Genomic DNA, 18,340 nt, shown 5'->3' with positions numbered 1-18,340 from the left:
ATGAATAAAAGCAGCAATACAAAAATGACAATGGTTTAGCCTCCCCCAAATTTAAGATGCTAAAATCTTTCTTAAGCTTTCATCATTATAAAACACCAATTCTGGATGTGAAGTTTAGTAAACTGAATATGAAGGCATAAGTGTACATATAACTGCCCTATTGCCTCAACCTAGAACGCTGCACAAGGTTAACGGAAATGGGTCAACCACCAAGCATGTTAGCACTGTTCTAATCTGTTCACAAAATTCTCTTATTTAAATATTCATAACAATTAGGAAATATAAATTTGGACAGCATGGATCCTCTCATCTGTTCATCATCTTCAGGGATGCTTATTCTTCCCTCTTGGTGGGACGTAGTTTGTGCTGTAGTTTAAGTGAACAATGAAAAAGGCAATCTCAGCCTCCTACTCCATATGCCGGAGATAAGAATCAGGGACTAGGCCCGTGTATAGTGCTTCATGCCTGTAATCCCAGCACTTTGGGAAGCCAAACAGAGAGGATTGCTTGAAGCCAGGAGATCGAGACTAGCCTGGGAAACAAAGCAAGACCACTACAAATAATTTTTCAAAATTGACTTGGAGTGGTATCATGCGCCTATAGTCCCAGCTACTCAGGGGGCTGAGGCAGGAGGATCACTTGAGCCCAGGAGTTTGAGGCCGCAGTGAGCTGTGATAGCACCACTGCACTGCAGCCTGGGTGACAGTGAAATATCCTGTCTCTTAGAAAAAGACCCAAAAAACAAGAAAGAATCAGAGACTTTTGGCAAAAACCACACACTAGAGCTGATTAATGTTAGGCAGAGAGATACTGAAAAATCACTAGCTTTTAATAATTATGAAAGTCTAAGAAGGATTTTTCATACCTCAACTATTTTTGTTAACTAAATTGCTGTTACGTTTTCACAAAAGATAGTACAGGCAGAGGGGAACTAAGGTATTTCTCTCCCTTCATGTCACCCTGAAATTATTTCCAGCTTCATCAAAGGGAAATTCTTATAAATAGGAATGACTAATTGCCTAAGCTACAGACAGTGAAAAAAGAAAGTGTCCTGGGAAAGGAGGGAAGTCGGGGTAGGGTGAAGAGATGAAGAGAGTAAAGGTTTGGTTGGCAATTTATGAATGATAAACTGATAGGTGACCCTAGGGAGTAAAGGTCACATTACACCACCCTTAAAGAATTTCAAATTTTTTTTAAAGCACCCTTAAAGGATTTCAGGACTGAATGGAGTGCTGTACAAGGTCACTACTGGTAAAGTTTATAATATCTTACAGAGTGCTAGTCTTTACTCTGGCAATGTCATATTTTATATTTTATAAATATTAGTTTCTAAATTTAATTAATCCTCACAACTACTCTCTATCATAGATACTCTTATAAGCCCAATGTCACAGTTAAGAAAAAGAAGATTCAGGATGGTTAAGTTACCTATTGAATGTCATACCTCCAGTAAGGGGCTGGACCAGGATCCACTGGCAGGTACAGCTGTACTTAGATATATACCTCTTTATCTTCATGCAAGAATAGAGAATTTCACAAGTTGGCCTTCAGAGAGGCAGTTTGGCAGGGGTGCCGGGGTGGGAGCAGTTGTGGGGGAGACGCTTAGCCTTGAGGCAGGAGAATAGGGTCTGGAGGCAGGGAACCTAGGGCCAATTCAGTCGGATTTCCTAGAACTGAATCAAAAGGAAAACCCCACTTCTCCATGCTCAAGTAACAAAAGGATTAGAGCCTACTTCTTTTGGAAGCCCCTGCCCTCTCACCCCTAATTTCCATTTTCCCTGTGAAAAATGGAAAGTACCTCTGATTGGCCCCCTCCTGCAATCAATCAGATTGGTCAGGGGCCAAGCCTTTATGTGCAACTTCCTAACTTCTCTTCAGCCTCTGATTGGTTGCCTCCCATGACCAATCAGACTGGTCATGGGCCATTCCTTCATTTACATAAGGTGTAACCAAGTAACCAATGTGAAGCCTCTAGAGGGTATTTTTAAACGCCACAAAATTCTGTAACCAGCACTCTTGAGCTGCTTGCTTGAGCTCACTCCCACTCTGTGGAGTTTACTTTCCTTTCAATAAATCTGTGCTTTCTTTGCTTCATTCTTTTGTTGCTTTGTTTGTGTGTTTTGTTCAATTATTTGTTCAAAACGCCAAGAACCTGGACAACTCATGAAGTCAAGACCCTCCGCCGGTAACAGCCTGGGAACAATATCCCTTGTATGCAATTGAGACAGCGAGAACAGAACAGAACAGGGATCCCTCCCGGTTTTTCCTTGCTAACTCCTAATGGACTAGCTACACTCAGCCTGGAAGCTGCGCCACCACAGATACTTCCTCTCACAAAATCGACCGATTAGGCCTGAAAGAAACAAAGCACTTTAACCGCAAACATCCTGGTTGCCAACTGTAGAGACTTTCTAAGAGACCTTCCCCAATGCTGAGTAACATCTTAGTCCGTCCTAACTTGAACTTTGCTTCATTTTAATAGTAAAAGTCACATTTCTGGGTGGAGATTTAAGATGCAAACGAGACATACCACTCATGTAAAGGAATGACATGAGACTGTGCAGGCACAACCGCTGAACCACCCCAAGAATGTCACCTGGAGGAGGCTCAAAGGAAAAGAAAAGCCCAAATTACCTGATTTGGGGAAGCCAGCAGCAGGTTCCTTCCTGATGTTGTCTCCCTTTCTGCTTAAGCTGAAAGCCCCAATAAACTGCCTTGTTCAAGCCCATTTCAGACTCTTGGTTTACTTTTTTTTTTTTTTTTTTTTTTTTTTCCTGAGACGGAGTTTCACTCTGTCGCCAAGGCTGGAGTGCTATGGCGTGATCCCGGCTCACTGCAACCTCTGCCTCCCGGGCTCAAGCTATTCTCCTGCCTCGGCCTCCCATGTAGCTGGGACTAAAGGCACACACCACCACGCCCAGCTACTGTTTTTGTATTTGTAGTAGAGACGGGGTTTCACCATGTTGACCAGGCTGGTCTCAAACTCCTGAAACTCAGGTGATCCATCCGCCTCTGCCTCCCAAACTGCTGGGATTACAGGCGTGAGCCACCGTGCCCAGCCTCTTGTTTTACTTCTATTTACGGAGGGTCAAGATCCACCACTGGTAACATTGTAAGAAGAAAACCATGGACAGGGACTACTGATAGAGAAATGGTGAGAAATCACTGGCGAATTTGAGTTGCTCTGCATGAAGTCATCATCCACATAGCTAAAGACAAATATCTCTGTGCGTTGGGACAGAGGAAACAAACAAACAAAAATTGCTATAGTTTTCTTTATTCTACGTAGGTGAAGGAACATGCATCTCTACACTTAGGGCAGAGGATCTGCAAAGCTTTTCCAGCCTCCAGCATCCAAGACACACACTCTTACAGGAACAAACAGGAAATTAGTATTAGGAAACTTTTGCCAAAAACAAACTGAGGCAAAAACAAAGACAATACTTAGGTGACTTTCCCAAACATGAATTAGCCACTAGAACTAATGCATGTTAGGAAGAGGGATACTGAAAGATGACCAGTGCTTGATAATCATGGAAGTCTTCTATGGTTTTGCAAGATCTGGGTAACAGAATTAGTACAAAGAGCAAGAATTCAAACACATATTATGTCCCATCTCAGACACAATGCTCTTTGCTGTGCCTTTTTACATGCAGCTAGACAAAAGAGCAGGAACTAAGTTGCAAATGAATGGAAGCAATTATTATAAGTAACTGTTATAGAATATCTCTACCTCTTGCTGTGGAAATTATTCTTTCCTCGAGTAAGCATTTTAACACTCATATAATTAATAGGGGAGAAATCTAGCTCTGAGAATAATTTCTGCCAGAGATTGTTTGTTGATAGTCTTCCCTTCAAGGTTGACCGGAACAAAACCTGACGAGAAAAATAGTTCAAACCATAAATTTTACCACTGAATGAATGAACTGGAGAAATAAGAAGCTCAACGTGCAAAGATATTCTACCTTTTTCAGAGGAAGTAATATTGGAACCTTTGAATAAGAGATTTATTTATTTTATCCTACAAGTGATTATTAGGCAACTTGTAGACAAGAAATGAAAACATTTTTCTGAAGCAGTTATTAAAGTCTTCTGATGAAGCACTACTGACATTTGCAATATTTACTTAAGGTTTATAAAGCACTTTTGTCTTCTGGGATTAAAGACACTAAAGCATTTGGTGAGTTTATCATCGTATTAATGTTAATGACTGGTATTCAATTGCTCATCAAAAATAAGATGGTGTCCAGTGTTCCTGTATTAATTTTGTTTCCACAACAATAAATTTTTAGCAGAAAATAAAGGACGCATTTTCTCCAAAAAACAACCCCAGAACTATGAAAGAGATAGTTTATGAGTGACAGGTTGTAGGATAAAACACCATCATCAGTGAAAATGTATGATTTAGGGAAAGCAAATTCCTTCAGCTTCTGGTGGCTGCTCTAATCATGTGAATAAAATAAGAGTATGCAAATGCTTGGTCTAGAGTTTGACAAGGCTGTCACTTTCCCTTATCGGACACAGTGCTTTATCACAATGCAGTCAAAAGAAAGGAGGAAATGAGGTGGAAAATATTATTATAGGATTTTTAGGGTACTTTGATAGAAACTAGAGACAGCTGTTAAAACTACAGTATTTAAGAACAAATGTGAGTAATGAACCGTAAAGTGAAATATGTAAGGCAGGGAAATATTTCTGGCAATACATATGTTCTACATAAATTTTACTTATGTATAAGGATACTAAAGTGTAGGATGAGGCTACATAGAGACATTGATTAAGCAATCACCAGCACCACTCTGTTTATACATTAGTGCTTGTATAGTACTTTCTGAAGAGTTGCAGAGTTGTCTTGTGTCATGAAATAGTAACTATGTAACTTATCTCCTTCCTTCTTTTCCGTTTTTTTCTGCTTCTCTCTCCCTCTTTGCACTGGCTACCAGGGAGCACAGAGTGTGATATACTGAGCAAATAGCTCAGCCCTGCCTTGGAGCAAACTTATCACTTTCTTATTAATGATACCTGTTTTTCTATTTTTTCTATATCCTTGCATACCATTTACAGTGTTACACAACTGGTTTTATTATGAACAATTTCAAGTACCTTTTAGAGAAGCAGATTGCTAATTCAAAGCAAACATGAAAGAGATACCAGCATTTGTAATTAATTTTGAATAAATTTCAAAGAATACAGCAGGATGGTGATCTGATTCTTTTCCTTTTGTTTTTTTTATTCTCTTTGCTGACTTTAACATACAATGAGGTGGTGCCAACAATGAGAATGTGCTGTGTTGTGTTCAGAATCCTTGCTAACAATGTTTTCGGGCAAACACATGAGTAGCAACACATTGTACTGATTGCCGTTGTATTGATTATCATTGCACAGTTTTTCTCTGTTAAAGCTTTGTTATTATTTTTCTGGCATTGTCGGGGAAATCAAATTTTTAAATTTATTACAAAAATATGCTTATCATTTGTGTAGCTATCTGTCTCCCTAGACAATATTTTGAAGTTGGTGTAAAATAAATATCTAATACTTCAAAGAAAGCCCATTGAGTTGGAAAGATTTATTTTGATTTACAAAATACTCTCCTTTGATATTTTTTATTTTAGATGACTGATACTGGAGTTTTCTTCTATTTAATTGTTGTTTTACCTCTGAGTAGTTTTTTTTTTTTTTTTTTAAATATTTGTTGGGGGTAGAAAAAGAAAGAATATTGCTAAAGAGTTTGCTAGATATATGAGATGGTAGGAGGAAATAAAGGCAATACTACTTATGCTTAAGCAAGTAGAGATGCTTTTTAAAAGCAAGTGAGACTACCTGTAAAAAAAAGTGGGGGGTCATAGGAGTCACTGCAGTAATTCTATACACTAAGAAAAGGAGGTTAGAAATAAAACCTCACCTACTATTATCAAAGACGGAGCTGCTTGGCCAAGCAGCTAGCAAATATTTCTTCCCACAGAGAATGCTGAGAAAGGAAAACACAACACCTCCAGTTTGAACTCCGAATAAAACCTGGCCCAACAGTCTTAAAACGCTAGTGGTCAAATTGAGAAGAATCTGGAATGAAATGCCATTTTAAACTCAGAAGCAAGCATCTGTCTTGCAGGAGTCAGAGGCTTGACTGCTCCTCTGAGGTGGGCTGTCACTTCTTCCTGGCAAACAATTTTAGGTGCACAAATGTGAAGGCAGCCAGCACCCATGAGGGGAGCCCTTATCGCCATCAACCTCAACTGTCTTCTATTACCCACTGCTACCAAGAAGATGTTTGTGTGTGTGTGATTTACATGAAAATCAGGAAAGGGCTCATTTGGTGTGTTTTTATTTATTTATTTATTTATAATAAGCATATGTATATTTATTACCTTTTAGGGTACTTATGTAATCCATCTCCAAAATCTAGATTTATGTGAGAGTAAAATAGGGCTCTATTAACAATGAGAGCAGGACAGCAAAGACAAACTGGAATTAACATGGGAATTTAATCACGCTGATTTTGTTACCTTGAATATAAGTTTTCATTTGGGATGTAATCATTATCATCATTTTCAATAGAAGGTTTAGATGAAGCAAATGTCAATATTCCAGAAGCAGGATCTTTAACTATCAGAATCTAAGAAGTGTGACTAGATGCTGAACTGATTCAGTATTTAGCCCAAGCCATCATCCCTAAGATTTGCTAGAGTGTCATAACTTGTTCTTGTAAGGGTGAAAGATTTCTCTAAACTACTACTCTTAAAATTAACGGGCATATGCATAGACCCAGGGAGGGGAACAACACACACTGGGACTTGTCGGGGAGGCAGGAGGAGAGAGAGCATCAGGATAAATAGCTAATGCATGTGGGTCTTAATACCGATGTGATGGGTTGATAGGTGCAGCAAACCACCTTGGCACATGTTTATCTATGTAATGAACCTGTACGTCCTGCACATGTATCCCAAATTTTGAAACAAAATATAATTAAATTAAAAAGAAAAAAATGAATGTGTGAATGAATCATCTAGGCATTTTGTTAAAGTACAGATTCTAATTCAGGAATATTGTGGTAGGGCCTGAGATTCTCCATTTCTAACAGGCTCCCAGGTCATGTCAATGCTGCTAGTGTACGAACTCCACATTGAATAGCGCTTCTCTAAATTATTTTAGTCAAGTCACAAATCTTGTTTATCCCTAATGTTGCCATTGAGAGCTCATTTCATCACCCTACTTTACAAGATACTGCTAGATTCCCCCAGTGAAACTCCATGTTAGTATTCAGTAAACTAGTTAACAAAGCATTGGCTACTGATGATAAATAGGAATCTTAGGAAGGCTTTTGTTAGCCAGCTCTGGAGAAAAACTCTTGAAATAACTTTTTAAATTAATTTATTTTTAATTGAAAACTATTAATTGTGTATATCTGTGAGTACAACGTGATGTTTTGTCCTATTTGGAAAACACTGTGAAAAAATTTTAATCTAATTAACATATTCTTCACCTCACTAACTTATCATGCATGCTGACCATAGATAATAATAATGTATTATATATCCCCAAATTGCTACAGGAATAGAATGGTTTATAATGCATGTCATGACTATGGGTTGTTCTGAATCTTCTTCCTAAAAGACTTTTATATTTTCTGATCCTTTCCTCTAGATGGCAATGACCTTACTCTTTGTATCAGAATTCTCCTTCTTTTGTTTGGAGAAAGTAAATTTCATCCATTATCTTCAATCTCGGTTCTGAGATTTCAAAACCAATGGTATCCTCTCCACTAGAAAAATGCCTCAACAATATCAGCCCTTCTTCTTATGAAAAGAATCTTCTGACACTACCCTGCTTTCGTCAGTCCCTTATCTTGGGAAGAGAAGAAGCATATAGGAAAATTGGAGAGGTAGGGATTGGTAAGAGAACAGACTACTTATCAGTGTGGATTAAGGGGCTGCCAATTAGCTACCTCTTTGTTTAGAGACATCATATGCAGATAACCTTTATATCTCTTACAAAACCATGCATTTGAGACCATTGGAGAAATGAATAAATGTTTATAGAGTTATCTTTTTTTATGGTGCTCTCACCCCTAGCCAGTAAATACATCTTGACACCCTTAATCAACAAAGCAGGTATTCTCTTTGACATATCCATATTGTTTTCAGAAAGGAGATACACACACCTACACATGCTCACATAAAACTCCCCACATTGGGTACATAGAGTCAATGCCAGGACATTTATTAACTTTCTTGTTCAGCAAATACTTATTTCATTATATGAAAAAAGGAATAAAAATATTTTTATTCCAAACAAATCAAAATAAAGAGAATCATGGTAATATGAGAGTTTAAACAATCAGATTAAGGAATTTTAAAGAATTATCTGAGGTACCACCCTCATTCTAGTTCCAGTTTACTGCCAGAACTGAGATAGGTTATTGATCTGGCCTGCTCCCCAAACATCTTTGTCAAACTATACTCAAAATGCTTAAAATTCTCCCAAATATACCTTATTCCGTACACTTTAAAATTAGGTACTCCCTGTTTTTCTTAACTTAGGCACATTCATGGAATCTGGTGATGACTGAAAAGTCTATTTTTCATTCACTGTGTTTTCTGGACATCCTTGCTCATCTGTAATAGCCATAACTAACAGTTCATATACACTCCTAATACGTATCCGCATTTTTGATTGACCATTACAAAAGTCATTCTAATAAAAATGAAGAAAAGATCGTATCAGTGCTTCCCTACAAGTCCAATGTGATGTGGCAAAACACTATCACTTAAAAGCCAGATTAAATGATTAGAATTCAGTCAATCTTGATGTACGAACAAACAAATGGAGATTGGTGACAGGACAAGATAATTGAATAGAAGCCTCCACTGATCGTCCTCCCTGTAGGAACATCAAATTGAACAACTAAAAAGCATCTTCATAAAAACCAAAAATCAAATGAGTCATTACAGTACCTTGTTTTGACTTCATATCACCGAAAGAAGCACTGAAAAAAGTCTTAAATTGCATATGCCACCGCTTGCCCATCCCTGCACAGCAGCTACATGGCATGGAGAGAGAATCTGTGCATTTGGGAGAGAGACAGAGCACCGTGACTATGGGACTTGGCACTTGAACTCAGTGCTGCCTTGTCACAGCAGAAAGCAACACCAGACAGAAATCAGCCAGCGCCCATGAAGAGAGCATATAGACCATCCCTAGCCAGAGGGGAATCACCCATGTCAGCAGTCAGAACCTGAGTTCCGGCAGGCCTCACCACTGTGAGCTAAAGTGCTCCGAGGTTCTAAACAAACCCCCAGAATAGTCTAGGCCACAAGTCATGCAATCCCTGGGCAATCACTGTTGTTGTACGGGGCTCAGAGTCAGTGGGCTTTGGGGGGCACTCGACAATAAGACACCAGTTGGGTTAGTCAAGAGAGTGCTTGTACCACTTCTCCCCTATCCCCAGGTAGTGCAGCTTACAGCTCCAGGAGAGATTCCTTCCTACAGCTTGGGGAGAGGAGAGGGAAAAGTAAAGAGGACTTTGTCTTGCAACTTAGATACCAGCTCAGAAATGATAGAATAGGGTATTGGGCAGAGTCATAAGACCCACATTCCAGGACCTTGCTTCAGAATGACATTTCTAGACATGCTCTGGGCCAAAGGGGAATCCATTGCCATGAAGGGAAGGACATAGTCCTGGCAAGATTCAACACCTGCTGACTAAAGAGCCCCTGAGTTCTGAATGGCGAGCAGTGGTACCCATGCAGTACTCACCGTGGGCTTCGAGTGAGGTTCACAGACATGCTGGCTTCAGGTGTGACCCAACACATTCCCAGCTGTGGTGGCTATAAGGTGGAACTCCAGTTTGAAAAGAAAGGAGGAAGGAGTAAAGGGGACTTTTGCAGTTTAGGTACAAGCTTGGCCACAGTGGAGTAGGGCACCAAAAAGGCTTGAAGTCACAAATTCTAGGATTTGGTTCTTGGATGGCATTTCTGGACATTCTGTGGGCCAGAAGGGATCCCATTGGTCTAAAGGGAGAGTCTTAGACCTGGCAGAATTCACTGAAAGTTGACTGAAGATCTTTTGAGCCTTGAGTGAACATTGGTGGCAGCCAGACAGTACTCACTGTGAGTCTGGGGCAGTGGTGGCCATAGGGAGAGACTCCTCTACTTGTGAAAAGGAGAGGGAAGAATGGGAAAAACTTTGTCTTGTGGTTTGGGTGTCAGCTTAGCTGTAGTAGAATAGTAGAAGCCTAAGATTTCCAACTCTATGTCCTGGTTTCTAGATGGTATCTCTGGACTCAACTAAGACCTAGGGAAATTCACTGCTCTGAAGGTAACGCTGGCTTCACAACCTGCTTATTGTAAAATCCTACAGCCTTGAGAAAACTCAGGCAGTAGCCAGGCAGTGGTTACCACGGGTCTTGGGTGAGACCCAGTGCTGTGCTGGCTTCAGGTCTAATGTGGATTCCAATGGTGGTGTCCAGAGGGGTGCTTACTTCACCCCTCCCCAGATCCAGGCAGCTCAGCACAGAGAAGGAGACTTCAAAATTTGAGAGAAAGTCAAGGAAGAGAACAAGAGTCTCCGCCTGGTAAGCCAGCGAGTTCTTCAGGATCTTATCTATGACCATTAAGGCAGTATATCTACAAGCCTGCAGGAACCACATCTTTACTGGGCTTGGGGTACCCCTCAGGCAGATATAGCTTCAGTGACCAAAAACCTAGTTTATAATACTCGAGTCCCTTCAAATACCTGGAAAGCCTTCTTAAAAAGGATATATACAAACAAGCCCAACTTGTAAAGACTGTAATAAATACTGATGAACATCCACAAACATCAAGACCATCCAGGAAAACATGACCTCACCAACTTAACTAAATAGAGCACCAGTGACCAATCGTGGAGAGACAGAGGTATGTGACCTTTCAGACAAAGAATATGAAATAGCAGTTTTAAGAAAACTTAACAAAATTCAAGATAACACAGAAAAGGAATTCAGAATCCTATCATGCAAATTTACCAAAGAGATTGAAATACTTTAAAAAATCAAGAAATTCTGGAGTTGAAAAATGCAATGGACATACTGAAGAATGCATTAGAGTCCCTTAACAAGAGAATTGACCAAGCCAAAGAAAGAATTAGTGAAGCTGAAGACAGGTTATTTGAAAATACACAGTCAGAGGAAACAACAGGAAATAAAATAAAAAAGAATGAGCACGCCTAGAACATTTAAAAATAACCTCAAGAAGGCAAATCTTCAAAGGGATATCAAAGAACTTCCCAAACATAGAGAATGATATCAACACTCAAGTACAAGAAGGTTATAAAACTCCAAACAGATTTAACATAAAGAAGAGTACCTCAAGGCATTTAATAATCAAACTCCCAAATATCAAGGATAAGGAAAAAATCCTAAAAGCATCAAGAGAAAAGAAACAAATAACACACAATGGAGCACCAATACATTTGGCAGTAGACTTCTCAATGGAAATTTTACAAGCCAGCCAGGAGAGAGGCTTGACATATTTAAAGTACTGAAGGGAAAAAAACTTTTATACTAGAATAGTATATTAGTGAAAATATCTTTCAAACTTAAAGAGGAATAAACACTTTCCCAGACAAACACAAGCTGACAAATTTCACCAACACCAGACCAGTCCTACAAGAAATACTCAGGGGAGTTTTTCAGTCTGAAATAAAAGGATGTTAATGAGCAATAATGAATGTTCTGAAGGTACAAAACTCACTGGTGATAGTAAGTATATAGAAAAACACAGAATATTGTAACACTGTCACTGTGGTATATAAACTACTCATATCTTGAGTAGAAAGACTAAAAGGTGAACCAAACAAAAATAATAACTACAGTTACTTTTAAAGATATAGACAGTAAAATAAAATATAAACAGAAACAACAAAATGTTAAAAAGGAAGGGGGACAAAGACAAAGTGTGGAAATTTTATGAGTTTTCTCTTTGCTGGTTAGTTTGTTTATGCAATCAGTGTTAAGTTGTGATCAGTTTAAAATGGGTTATAAGACATCATTTGCAAGCCTCATGTAACCACAGATTAAAAAACATACAACAAGAAATTAAAACAGACCATCAGAGAAAATCACCTTCACTAACAGGAAGACAGGAAGGAAGGAAAGAAGGGAGAGAAGACAACAAAGCAGTGAGAAAACAAAGAATAAAATGGCAGGAGGGAGTCCTTACTTATCAATAATAATATCGAATATAAATGGACTAAACTCTCCAATCAAAAAACAGAGTGACTGAATGGATTAAACAAACAAACAATCAAACAAAACCAAAAAACAAGACCTAGGATCTGTTGCCTAAAAAAACACACTTCACTTATAAAGACATGTATAGATTGAAAATAAAGGGATGGAAAAAGGTTATTCATGCTAATGCAAACCAAAAAGGAGCAGGAGTGCTATACTTATATCAGACAAATTGATTTCAAGAAAAAAACTATAAAAAGAGATAAAAAAGGTCATTATATAATGATAAAGGGGCCAATGCAGTAAGAATATATAACAATTACAAACATATATGCAACCAACAATGGAGCACCAAGATATGTAAAGCAAATAATAGGGCTAAGGAGAGAGACAGACACTATGATGGTTAATACTGAATATCAACTTGATTGGATTGAAGGATGCAATATTGATCCTGGGTGTGTCTGTGAGGATGTTGCCAAAAGAAATTAACATTTGAGTCAGACTGGGGAAAGCAGACCCACACTTAATTGGGTGGACACTATCTAATCAGCCTCCAGCAAATATAAAGCAGGCAGAAAAACATGAAGAGGTGAGACGCGCCTAGTCTCTCAGCCTACATCTTTCTCCCATGCTGGATACTTCCTTCCCTCTATCCTCAGACTCTAAGTTCTTCAGTTTTGGGACTCTAACTGGCTCTCCTTGCTCCTCGGCTTGCAGACACCCTGGTATGGGACCTTGTGATGGTGTAAGTCAATACTTAATAATTCCCCTTTATATACATATATATCTTATTAGTTCTGTCCCTCTAAGAGAATCCTGACTAATATGGACCCAATAAAATGATAGCTAGAAACCTCAATACCCCACTCTAAGCATTAGACAGATCTTCCAGACAGAAAGTCAAAAAAGGAACATTGGACTTAATCTGCACCATAGACCAAATGAATATAGTAGATATTTAAAGAACATTTCATCCAGTGGCTGCAGAATACTCTTCTCAGCACATGGATCATTCTCAAGGATAGAACATATGTTAGGCACAAAACAAGTCTTAAAAATTTTTAGTAAATTGAAATTAAGTATCTTCACTGATCATGATGGAATAACACTAGAAATCAATAATGAAAGGAATTTTTGAAACTATACAAATATATGGAAGTTAAACAATATGCTCATGAATGACCAGTGGGTAAATGAAGAAATTAACAATGAAGTTGAAAATTTTCTTGAAACAAATGATAATGGAAACACAACACTGGAAACAAAACCTATGGGATACAGTGAAAGCTAAGACAGAAGTTTATAGCTTTAAGCACCTATATCAAATAGGTAGGAAAACTTCAAATAAACAACCTAAAAATGAATCTTAAAGAAATAGAAAAACAAGACCAAACCAAACCCAAAATTTGTAGGAAAAAAGTGATTGTAAAGATCATAGCAGAAATAAATGAAATTGAAATGAAGAAAATAATACAAAAGATCAACAAAATTAAAAATTGTTTTCTTAAAAGATGAAATTGACAAACTCTTAGCCAGACCAGCTAAGATAAAAAAAGAGAAGATCAAATGAGTAAAATTGGATATGAAAAAGGAGACATTACAATCAATACTGCAGAAATTCTAAGAATCATTAGAGTCTACTGTGAGCAACTATATGCCAATAATTTGGAAAACTAGAACAAATGAGTGCATTTTAGACACATACAACCAACCAAGATTGAGTCATAAAGAAATAATAAAAACTGAACAAGTGAACAATTAACAAGATCAAAGCTGTAAGAAAAAGCCTCCAATAAAGAAAAGGCCGGGACCTGATGGTTTCACTGATAAATTTTACCAAACATTTAAAAGAAAACAAATACCATTGCTACCCAAACTATTTCAAAAAATGGAGGAGAAAGGAATGCTTCTAAACTCATTCTGTGAGGCCAGTATTATCTTGGTACCAAAATTAGACAAAGACACATCAAAAACAAAACAAAAAAACCTATAGGCCAATATCCCTGAATAAACATTGATGCAAAAATCCTCAACAAAATACTAGAAAAACAAATTCAACAACACATTAAAAAGGTCATTCATCATGACCACGTGGGATTTATCTCAGGGATGCAAGGATGGTTCAACATATACAATCAATGTGATACATATAGACAGAAGGGAGGACAAAAACCATATGATCATATCAATTGATGATATAAAAAAACCTTTGATAAAATTAAACATCTCTTCACAGTGAAAATAAAACCTCGAAAAACTGGGTACAAAAGGAACATACCTCAACACATAAAAGCTATGCAGAGCAGATCCACAGCTGGTATCATACTGAATGGGGAAAAACTGAGAGCCTTTTCTCTAAGATCTGGAACACAACAAAGATTCCCACTTTCATCACTGTGATTTAACATAGTACTGGAAGTCCTAACCAGAACAATCAGACAAGAGAAAGAAAAAAAAGGCCTCCAAATTGAAAAAGAAAAAGTCAAATTTTCCTTGTTTGCAGATAATATGATCTTATATTTGGAAAAACCTAAAGACTTCACCAAAAAATTATTAGAACTGATAAACAAATTCAGTAAAGTTGCAGGATTCAAAATCAACATACAGAAATCAGTAGCATTTCTGTATGCCCACAGCAAACAATCTGAAAAAGAAACCAGGAAAGTAATTCCATTTATAATAGTTACAAATAAAATTAAATACCTAGGAAAAAACTTAACCAAAGAAATGAAAGAACTCTGCAATGAAAACTATAAAACACTGGTGAAAGAAATTGAGCTAGACACCAAACAATGGAACAATATTCCATATTTATGGATTGAAAGAGTCAATATTATTAAAATGTCCATACTACCCAAAACAATGACATTCTTCACAGAAAGAAAAAACAATCCTAAAATTTATATTTATATTTAAATATAAACTTAACCCTTTAAGTTTATATTCTAGAATGAGAAAAGACCCAGAATAGTCAAAACTGTCCTAAGAAAAAAAGAATAAAACTGGAGGAATCATGTTACCTGACTTCAAATCACACTACAGAGCTATATTAACCAAAACAGTATGTTACTGGCATACAAACAGACACATGGCCAACGGAACAGAACAGGCAACCCAGAAACCAACCCATACATTTACAGTGAACTCATATTTTACAAAGGTGCTGTTTAGTCCGTTCTCAGACTGCTATAAAGAATTGCCCGAGACTGGGTATATTATAAAGGAAAGAGGTTTAATTGACTCACAGCTCCCCAGGTACGGGAAGGCCTCAAAAAATTACAATCATGGTGGAAGGGCAAGCAAACACATCTGTCTTTACACGGTAGCACGAAGGAGAAGAATGAGAGCCAAGTGAAGGGTAAGCCCTTTATTTTTACCATTAGATCTCTTGAGAACTTACTATCACAAGAATAGCATGGGGGAAACCATCCCCACCATTCAATTACCTCACACCGGGTCCCTCTCACCACACCTGGAGATTATGGGAACTACAACTCAAGATCAGATTTGAGTGGGAACACAGCCAAACCGTATCATGTGCCAAGAACATACACTGGAGAAAGGACAGTCTCTTCAATAAATGGTGCTGAGAAAACTGGATATTCATATGCAGAAGAATGAAATTGGACTCCTATCTCTAGCCAGACAAGAAATCAAATCAGTCTGGCGTGGTGGCTCACACCTGTAATCCCAGCACTTCGGGTGGCCAAGGCAGGTGGATCACCTGAGGTCAGGAGTTTGAGATCAGCCTGACCAACACGGCAAAACACCATCTCTACTAAAAATACAAAAATTAGCTGGGCATGGTGGTGGGGGCCTGTAGTCGCAGTTACTCAGAGGCTGAAGCAGGAGAATTGCTTGAACCTGGGAGGTGGAGTTTGTAGTGAGCCGAGATCCTGCCACTGCACTCCAGGCTGGGTGGCAAAGCGAGACTCTGTCTCCAAAAAAAAAAAAAAAAAAAAAAAATTATCAAATTAAAATTGATTAAAAACTCAAATCTAAGAAGAAAAACTATGAAATTACTTTATAAAAAAAATTGGGGAATCAATCTCTCCAGGACATTAGACTGGGCAAAGATTTTTTTCTCACTGCTCAGGAGGGTATTGGGTTGGTGAGGGGAAGCAGGAATGGTTAATGGTACAAAAATATAGTTACATAGAATGAATATGATCTAGTGTTTCATTGCACAACAGGATGACTACAGGGAACAATAATTTATTGTACATTTAAAAATAATCAAAATAATATAATTGGATTGTTTGTAACCCAAAGAAAGCATAAGTGCTTGAGGCGAAGTATACCCCATTTACCCTGTTGTGATTATTAAGCATGGTATGCCTGTATCAAAATATGTCATGTACCCCATAAATATATACACCTACTATATACCCACAATTTTTAAAAAATTAAAAGAATAAACAAATGTATAATAACTGCTCTCTTTTTTCCCTTATAAATACGTTTCTTCTGCATTTCCTATTAAAATTAATGGAATTAAGTAAAAAGGAGGCAAAAAGGTAACCATAATTCTGTGCCTTACTAAGTGTGAGATGTTGGAAATATCTCTCTGCCTAATATTTTTATTATGGTGATTGATTGTTATGATTAGAGATTAGAAAACAGTTTTCAATAATAGTGTGATTTGTTGAAGACTCCCTTACACCACAAGCTAGGGACTCTATATTAATCGTTTGAAGTGCTCTTAACTGGGTTTTATTATTTTCATATAGTGGATAATGGACCTAGAGACCAGAGAGGTTAAGTAGTTTCTTCATGTCTAACAGCTTGTTAGTGGCAGACTTTGGAATCAGACAGACTGGTTTTCATTTGAATTATAATTTCATGTTCTGGCCATGACATTTATATTTTCTTAAAAACTGCGTGCCCTGAATGCACCCTGTTCTTTTATGTTGTCCAAAAGTATGTGTACATTGATAGTTTCTGAAATCAGAAAATGAAGAGAAAAAATTGCTACTCCCCAGAAATACTATTTTTCACAACTTAAGCATAGAACTATTCATATTTTTTACAAATTTCTTTTCCTCCATCAATTGTTTTTCTGTTAAGAAATTTGTGCCATAATCATAGATAAAATTAATCACACCATTTTGAGTTAATTATTGCAATTAACCATCTACATTTCTACCTTTATTTCTGTAACAATTCGATGCTACTCTTATTTGCACTTTTTACATTCTTGCCTCTCTTGTATTTTTGAGACATAATATTCTAGTATTGCACACCAACAACAATAAAAACCTGCAGAAACAAAACACATAATAGACCACAAAACAGTGAAACCAGAGGCATAGATGACTTTTCACAAGTACCTTATGTCACTTCTAGGGGTAAAACCAAGCTGACTTCGTCTTGCTTTAAAGAGTATCTTTGTTCCAGTTTATGAAATTGATATGCTAAAACTCCATTGATTGAATTATTTCTGGATACATGACAATTTTATTAATCTATGTACATGTGTTTTAATGTGATGTGCATTGTGATTATTCCTTCCTCCTCTTCTTTCCTTTCCTCTTCTCCCGCCTCTTTTTTTTTTTAATTTTCTAAAAGCAATATCTCAGGTTTAATGTACTTGATTGGTTTAACGTTGCCTAGATGAGTAAAAATCTAAACATTTTTTAGCAGGCATTCATCAGTAAAAGATGTAAGCATGTATCCCCAGTTTATGCATTTTTATTTGCAAATAATATACAAGGACTTCTGCACTAATATATTCTGTATATTATCAAATATATAGAAAATAAAACATTTAAAAGTTGATAAGCTATAGGAAAATAAGTTGTCACATTTGCTTTCCACATTTCAAAAAATTTATTTCTCATTTCACTTTGGCTCAGAACATAATGTATAATCTCTGAACTCTAGCTTTCATGGTCTAATGTACAATAATGATACCAAAATAATGCTCTAACTCTACCTCCTATTCATCATTTATCATTCCAGGCAGACATGTTTTTCTTTGCATGGGCTTTGACCTGGGAAAGGGAGTAAAGTGACACGGTCTGGGTGAACTTGAGCATCAATAACTCTTGAGTAATAGAACATTTGGCAAATATCTCTTGGAACATTTTTAAGTATAAAAATGTTTCCTGTGCTTTGACTAAACAGCCAGGA

Source organism: Chlorocebus sabaeus, chromosome 5, assembly GCF_047675955.1.
Source record: "Chlorocebus sabaeus isolate Y175 chromosome 5, mChlSab1.0.hap1, whole genome shotgun sequence".
Taxonomy (NCBI): Eukaryota; Metazoa; Chordata; class Mammalia; order Primates; family Cercopithecidae; genus Chlorocebus; species Chlorocebus sabaeus.
Note: the sequence above shows the minus strand (reverse complement) of the source record.